A 6,717-nucleotide genomic window follows, 5' to 3' on the forward strand; every position below is an offset into this window, starting at 1 on the left:
ATTCTGAGAGGCAGGATTTATGAACATTTGGAGAGGCATAATATGATGAGGAATAGTCAGCATGGCTTTTTCAAAGGCAGGTTGTACCTTATGAGCCTGATTGAATTTTTTGGGGATGTGACTAAGTTACATTGATGAAGGCAGAGCCGTAGATGTAGTGCATATGGATTTTAGCAAGGCATTTGAAAAGGTACCCCATGCAAGACTTATTGAGAAAGTAAGGAGGCATGGGATCCAAGGGGACATTCTTATGTGCATCCAGAACTGGTTTGCCCACAGAAGGCAGAGTGATTGTAGATGGGTCATAATCTGCATGGAAGTTGGTGACCTGTGGTGTGCCTCAGGGATCTGTTCTGGGACCTCTACTCTTTGTGACTTTTATAAATGACCTGGATGAGGAAGTGAAGGGGTGGGTTAGTAAATTTGCTGATGACACAAAGGTTGGACGTGTTGTGGATCATGTGGAGGGCTGTCATGGTTACAGCGGGGCATTGATAGGATGGGTAACCAGGTTGAGAAGTGGCAGGTGGAGTTCAACCCAGATAAGTGTGAGGTGATTCATTTTGGTACGTCAAATATTATGGCAGAACATAGCATTAATGGCAAGACTCTTGGCAGTGTGGTGGATCAGAGGGATCTTGGGGTCCAAGTCCATAGGACACTCAAAACTGCTATGCAGGTTGACTTTGTGGTTAAGAAGGCATATGGTGAGGTCAGCAGGAGACGCTCATGGAGTGAGCACTGTTTCAGATTCGCTCCATAACCTTTACTTTTTTAACCTATGATCACCCTTATTTAATTTATTTTTACCTACACCAAAAGATTCTTGCCACTTTTTTGGACTTATCTTTAAGAGTTTATTGTGAATTTTTGAAGAAATGGCTCTTAGATCTAAAGGGCGAGAACCTGGGAAAAATCCTAACAGAAACGAGAAAAAGCAGACTGATCCTAAACGCACTGAATTGACTTATGAAATGTTATTGGAGGTCTTAAATGAAAAATTTGAAGAACAACGACAAATTTTGAAACAAGATATAAAGGCTTTTCAAGATTATATGGATAAGACGGATTCAGTAGTTAACCAGCAGCAAGTTCTAATCGCAACTCTGCAAGAAGACACTCGGAAGCGAGATTTGATAATTGAAAAATTGGAGCAGAACTTACTTTCGACGATTAAACAAGTGGAAACACTTAAAGCCAAGAGTGTCGACTTTGAGAATCGGTACAGAAGACAGAACCTATGCATACTTGGTCTCCCGGAAGGTATTGAACAAGGGGACCCCTCAAAGTACTTTGCTCAACTTTTAAAGGATGCATTCCCTTCTGTATTCCCAGACAGTCCTCCGTTACTCAATCGCGCTCACAGAATTATGCATCGATCAACAAGTGCTTCAGCTAAACCACCGGTGGTAATGGTCCAATTTCACTATGTGCATGTTAAAGAGCAACTTATTCATGTGGCTCGGCGTGTAGGGATGGTCAAATTTCAAGATCACAACTTCCGTTTAGTAGAAGATTTTAGTCCAGAAGTAATGAAGGCAAGGCTTCTTTTTAAACCTCTGATGTCTGAATGTTATGAGAAAAATCTAAAACCTGCGCTCTTATACCCTGCGAAGCTCAGAATATTGCCTCCAAATGCACCTCGGCAGGTCTTTTTTTCTACATCTGAAGCAAGAAGATGTCTGAATGAGAACTTCCCTACTGCTACAGATTCTCATTCCTAATAAATGAGTGATTTTGATCGTGCAAGATGGTTTTTATTTCCAAAACCAGATTTTGTTTTTGGCTATTGGTGGATGTTTACTCTATATTTTATACTCTAGTTAAAGTTTTTTTTTGACATACTAATCTTGTTATTTTACTTACTTCAACCACTGTACTTTACCTTTGGTTATTATTATTAAACTTTTGAAGGTGAATTTTTTTTTACTAAGATGGCGGTTTCTTCTCTAAAATATTTTTGTTTTTTTTTGATTTCGCCATTTTTTTTTCTCTCGTCTTCTTCCTATAATGCATCTCTTATCACAGTTTAATTTTTTTTGGTGTTTGGGTTTTTAACCCGATATATAAGTTACTAGTGATTATATTCTGTTTGTTCTTTTTATGATTAATTATATTAAGAAGTTTGGTTTTAGTATAGTGATTATTATTTCTTTAGAGTTTGGGTGGATCTTTTTTTATCCTTTATATATGGAGTTATCTTTTGCTGACATGGGGATAGATTTAGTTTCATTTTTCCTTTTTCCCAGCCTATCCCTGGCTGGGATGGTCTTTTTTCTTCTTGGGTGGGGGGTGGGTGGTCTTTTTCTAAATCTTATGGTTCTTATACTAGTTTTTGTTAGTTTTTTCATTTGGGCTGATTTTAAACTACAAAAATGTCCGCTATGTCGTCACTTCCGGGCCCGCCCCTTATTTTTGTTCCTCTTCCGGGTGCATGAGTTCATAATTTGGTTGACCCTTTATATACCAAAGGGTTGATTTCAGAAATATGGCTCAGACCATTAATTTTGTCTCTTGGAATACTAATGGCTTAAACCATCCGATTAAACGGAAAAAGATTTTCAAAGTATTCCAAAGACTTAATGCTCATATTATTTTTGTACAAGAAACTCATGTGAGGAAAGAGGACATTTATCACTTTTTTAGGATTTGGAGGGGTCAACAGTATCATTCGAATTCGAATGCCAAAGTAAAGGGAGTTTCAATTTTTATTGACTCCTCTATTGCATTTGTCCAACATGATATCTTTTCGGATCCGAATGGTAGATTTTTGTTAATTACTGGCTTACTTTTTAACAAAAAGGTTGCTATGGTTAATGTTTATGCTCCAAATGTGGATTGTCCCGATTTTTTAAAGTCCTTATTTACTTCTCTACCTAATCTAAATGAATATAAGTTAATAATGGGTGGTGACTTTAATTGTTGTTTAAATCCTTTGATGGACAAATCTATATCTACTCAGACTTTACCTAATAAGTTGGCCACTTGTATTAACTCTGTTACGTACACGTGAAATGACTGGGATTGAAGCTATACTGGACTTGAGGTAATGGTCTTGTGATGGTGGAGTGACGTCATTTCCCGCCAGTAGAGGTCATGTGACAGGTTTTTTTACAGGGTATAAAAGGAGGACCCCTCCCTGTGAGGAAGGGCAGTTCGTGGCTGGATTTGCCATGTTGACTTCATGCCACTGCGTGATTTAATGTTATGACGCAGTTTAGTTGAAAGATGAAGTTTTATCTAATGCCTAAAGTTTAAAAGGTCATTGCCAGCAGTTTCTTTACAACACTGCTAGTTGAGTATCAGTGGAGAGTGAAGATCGGAGTTCGGGAGTTAAAGATCGAGGAAAATCGATTTCGACGGTGAAACAGGTTCGACCTTGTTTGATCCTTATTCGGAAGGAATTCGTTGACTGTTCTCGTGTTAATCCCTGCGAAATAGCAGAAAGGATTGGGAATAGTTCTGTAAAGGAAAGGTCAGTGCCTTTAAGCCGTTTCGTTTCGTTTCGTTACGTAAATTCTTCGTGGGAAAAAATTCTCTTTGGGAACCGAAACAACACGACGTGAAAGAGAATTTAAATCGTCTTAAAAAGTCTCTCCCTTAAATGGACTGTGAGCATTTTGAACTTTTGGCAATACTACTTTGAAGAACTGTTTTTGCAACATTGCTTTAAGAACTGTTTAAGCTTCATTGCTATAAGAACTGTTTAGGCTGCCGCACAGCAGCTGATTTCAGGTTACGTTAGTGATTTGTTTACTTTTGGGGTGTTTGTTTTCAGTGTTTAATAAACATGTTATTTGTTATAAAAACCCCTGCCTAACTCATATATTTATTGTTGCCTGAATCCGTAACACTCTTTTTTGACTGATAATGGAATTTTTGATATTTGGAGATTTCGGCATTCTAAGGACAAAGAGTTTTCATTTTTCTCACATGTTTATCATTCCTACTCGAGAATTGATTATTTTTTTATTGACTCTTGTTTTATTCCATCAGTAATTGGTTGTAATTATGATATTATAGCCATCTCTGACCATGTTCCATTAAAACTTTCTATTAAACTTACGGATACAGCTTCTAGTGCTAGACAATGGCGATTTGATTCTACCTTATTGCAAGATCCGGATTTGATTAAATTTATGAAGGAACAGATCGATTTCTTCTTTTCAACTAATTCCACGGATGATATTTCTTGTGGAACACTTTGGGACACTTTTAAAGCTCTTTTAATACGTGGACAGATTATCTCCTATTCTGTTGGTCTGAGAAAAAGCATTAAGATGGAAACTCTTTTATTGGTTGATAAAATTAAAGAGATTGACAAGAAATATTCGATTACTCCTAGCAAGGAGCTTTTCAAACAAAGGGTTGAACTTCAAACGGAATATAGTTTATTACTTACATCTTCGGTTGAAAATCAATTAATGAAAACCAGATCTGATTTTTATATACATACTGATAAATCGGGTAAACTGTTAGCTAGTCAATTGAAGAATGCTTTGGTTAAACGTCAAATTACTAAGATCCGTCAGCAGAATGGGGATCTGACAGTTAACCATGATGAGATAAATAAATCATTTCAAGATTTTTATACCTCCCTGTATCATTCCAAATTCCCTAATGATCGTAATACCATGTGTGATTTTCTTGGGAAATTGAATTTTCCAAAATTATCATCAGATGATCTTTCAATATTAGAAACTCCTATTACAGATGCAGACATTAAAGGGGTTATTTCCTCTATGAATTCTGGGAAAGCACCAGGTCCAGATGGGTATACAGTAGAATTTTTTAAATGTTTTTCCGCTACTCTTTCTCCTTGGTTATGCAGGGTTTTTGAAGAAGCAATTGGATTGGGCAATCTGCCACAATCTTTTTATAGAGCTTCCATTTCTTTAATACTGAAGAAAGATAAAGGCCCTACTGACAGTGCATCCTATTGACCAATATCTTTAATGAATGTAGATTCCAAGATCTTTTCCAAGTTACTGGCATCCAGGCTGGAGAAGGTATTACCCCAAATTATTTCGGAAGATCAAACCGGTTTTATTAAAAATCGCTATTCTTTTTTCAATGTTAGGAGATTATTGAATATTGTTTACACTCCTTCACATAGCACTTCAGAATGTGTTATTTCATTAGATGCGGAGAAAGCATTTGATAGAGTTGAATGGCCATACTTATTTTATGTGCTTGAGAAGTTTAATTTTAGTCCGACATTGATTTCCTGGATTAAACTGATATATCATACTCCAGTAGCCTCGGTGCTTACTAACAATCTAAGATCTCCCTTTTTTCGTTTATTTCGGGGTACTAGACAAGGATGTCCTCTTAGTCCATTATTATTTGATATTGCTTTAGAACCCTTGGCAATTGCTATCAGAGAATCACAGAACATTTTCGGAATTAATCGTGGGACAGATATACATAAGTTATCATTATATGCAGATGATTTATTATTATTTATTTCTGATCCTGAGAAATCCATTCCTGCAGTTTTATCATTGTTGGTTCAATTTAGTGATTTTTCCGGGTATAAATTAAATCTTAATAAGAGTGAATTGTTTCCTTTAAATAGACAGGTTCCAATTTATGGAAATTTACCTTTTAAATTAGTTAATGACTCTTTTATTTACTTAGAGATTAAAATCACAAAAAAACTATAAAGACTTATTTAAGGTTAATTTTTTACCCTTAATTGATCAAATTAAATGTTTGTTTACTAAATGGTCACCACTATCTTTATCTCAGATAGGTCGGATTAATGCTATTAAGATGGATATCTTACCCAAGTTTTTATATATATTTCAAGCGGTACCAATTTTTTTTCCGAAATCTTTTTTTGCTAATGTTGATTCAAAAATTTCCTCATATATATGGCAGAACAAAAATCCTAGGTTAGGTAAAATATATTTACAGAAGGCAAAGAAGGAAGGTGGATTGGCATTGCCTAATTTTAGATTTTATTATTGGGCAGTTAATATCCGATATTTGATATGTTGGTTAAAGGATTGGGATATATCTTTTAGCCCTCATTGGGTGAACTTGGAAATTAAATCTGTACAAGGATTTGCATTGTGTTCTATTTTAGGGACTTCTCTTCCCTTTGCTCTTTCTAAATTGCCAAAACGAATTGACAACCCGATAGTTAAACATACTTTACGTATATGGTTTCAATTTCGGAAATTTTTGGGGTTGACTCAGTTTGTTTTAAATATTCCTATTGTATCCAATTGCTTTTTTTATCCTTCTATTATAGACCAAACTTATTCAGCTTGGAAGACTAAAGGATTATTACGATTTTCCAATTTATTTTTGGATAATTGTTTTATGTCTTTTGAGCAATTATCTAATAAATATAATTTGCCTAGATTTTTTTTTAGATATTTACAGATTAGGAATTTCTTAAATACTGTACTTCCTACTTTTCCAAATTTTGTGTCTTCAGGTATTTTGGAGAATTTGTTTGAACTAAATCCTTTTCAGAAAGGGCTAATATCAAAACTTTACAATATAATTATGAAGATACGTTCAGAGCCCTTTTATAAGACTAAAAATGATTGAGAAAAAGAACTTAACCTTACTATCCCTATTGAGAATTGGGATAAAATTCTTCAATTAGTTAATACATCATCTATATGTGCTAAACATTCATTAATACAGTTTAAAGTTGTGCACAGGGCTCATATGTCCAAGGATAAATTGGCTCGTTTTTAA

Source organism: Hemitrygon akajei, chromosome 31, assembly GCF_048418815.1.
Source record: "Hemitrygon akajei chromosome 31, sHemAka1.3, whole genome shotgun sequence".
In the NCBI taxonomy this organism is placed as follows: Eukaryota; Metazoa; Chordata; class Chondrichthyes; order Myliobatiformes; family Dasyatidae; genus Hemitrygon; species Hemitrygon akajei.